The sequence below is a fragment of the Panicum virgatum genome, chromosome 1N (assembly GCF_016808335.1).
Source record: "Panicum virgatum strain AP13 chromosome 1N, P.virgatum_v5, whole genome shotgun sequence".
NCBI lineage: Eukaryota > Viridiplantae > Streptophyta > Magnoliopsida > Poales > Poaceae > Panicum > Panicum virgatum.
The window spans coordinates 48,599,604-48,601,337 of NC_053145.1; the positions used below are offsets into that span (position 1 = coordinate 48,599,604).

Sequence of the window (1,734 nt, forward strand, 5' to 3'; positions counted from 1 at the left end):
AATCACAACGGACATCATTTTCCGGTCGAAATCACCGAAATTTCGGTCGAAATCACCGAAATTTCGGTCGGAATTCACCGAAATTTCGTTTTTTGAATTTGAATTCTCTTTCCGTTCGGAATTAGCGAAATTCGGCGAAATTTCGGCCGAAATTTCGTTTCCGGCAAACGGCGGGATTTGAAAAAAAAACGAAAAGGTAAACCCTGGTCGGCACTGGCGAAAAACTCGTTTATTTTGGCGGAGACAGGCGGCATTTCCCCATGGGGGCGCCACCCATGGGCCATGGTGAAGAACAGCAGGGGCGCTCGCGGGCCGCCTCTCCTCTGCGCCTCGACGGGTGCGTGCCGGCCACCGCTCCTCCACCTGGCCCCATCGAGCAGGCGCCGGTCGTGGAGGTGGAGAAGAGAGGAAAGGGCGCCACCCGTGTGGAAGAAGAGCAGGGGCGCTCGCGGGCCGCCGCACCTCCGCCCGGCCCCGTCGAGGAGGCGCGTGCCGGCCGCCGCTCCTCCGCCTCGGCCCGGTCGAGAAGGTTATGGACCGTCCCAAGCCGCTGGGCTGCAGAAACATCCAAAGGCACACACGCCTTCTTCAAAGCGACCGCGTAGAGTCGGGTTTCCGTTTACCCACGATGGAGGAGCCGTCCCCACCGACCAAAGCACACGTTCTATTCGCATAATTCGACTGAAAATAGAATCCGGTGCTGTAGCACACCGATAAAAATGAGGTGAAAAATCTTCGCGTTGCCGCCTTTCTTTTTTGTCTACTGGCTCCTACAGTTTTCAATAGCATTTTATTGACTCTCTCATCATCACCACTGACGTACAGACTGCTCATCGCCACTTTCGGTACTTAGTGAAAAGCTCCAACACATTGAAGAGGTGCTGTCCAGGAAGGCGTCTACCGGCAGGTACTGGTCCAACTGCTAGAGTGTCTGCTTGGCTATAGCATCGACAAACCTCAACACCTTGGTGTTCCTTCAGAAAAGCAGCTTGCTAGGTTGATTTGTGGTAGGAGCGCAAAAATCGGCCGTCTCGTCTCCAGTATTGTTCCTCTCCACTCAACATGAACCCCAAGCTCAAGTTATACAAGAAGGTATATTTTCAATCCTACATCCTTTTATTACTGATATGTGTGACTATAAAGTGGGACGTTGCAACTTTTTGGAGATTGAGGCAACTGCTCTCACAATTCATGTATCTCCAAGATAGATGTGTTTAAGATGATGAAAATTAATAGATAGAAAAATAAAATTACACATTGTCTTGCTATGTATGCAAAGGTTGTGATCAACCACAGCTTGGCTAATATTTCTTGACACATAGAGGATCACCAGCTAGTTGTGCTGCCATTGCAGCACTCTAAAGTATAACATGGGGTCATGTGAACCACATTGATGTACAATGCTTTTAATATAATTTGTTGTTCTTATAAAAAAAACTTGAGTGCTATATAGTATTTGTAATTCAACATTCATATGTGATTCCTGATGTGTGAATTAGAATAGTTGAAACATAAATAATTAATGCCTTGCTAATTTAGTGACATTCTAGTTTTGTTGCAGGCGTCTTGCAGATAGCTGATAATTCTACGGTCAAAGGTTTAACCATGAAAATGAAAGGATTCATTTTTGCTCTCATTGTCACCATCATTTCAGCTCTCATTATCACTACCATGGAGATGAGAAGATCGCATATAGGATGAGGAATTGCTTATGCACACAACAACAACAAAAAA

General features: G+C 46.7%; 1 long non-coding RNA gene across 1 annotated transcript; it reads left to right on the forward strand.

The window, feature by feature from the left end:
• Positions 1–736: 736 nt before the first annotated feature.
• LOC120654133 lies at positions 737–1,261 on the forward strand. Its single transcript, XR_005666997.1, has 2 exons — positions 737–907; positions 981–1,261. It is a non-coding gene; the product is annotated as an uncharacterized LOC120654133 (long non-coding RNA).
• Positions 1,262–1,734: the final 473 nt, after the last annotated feature.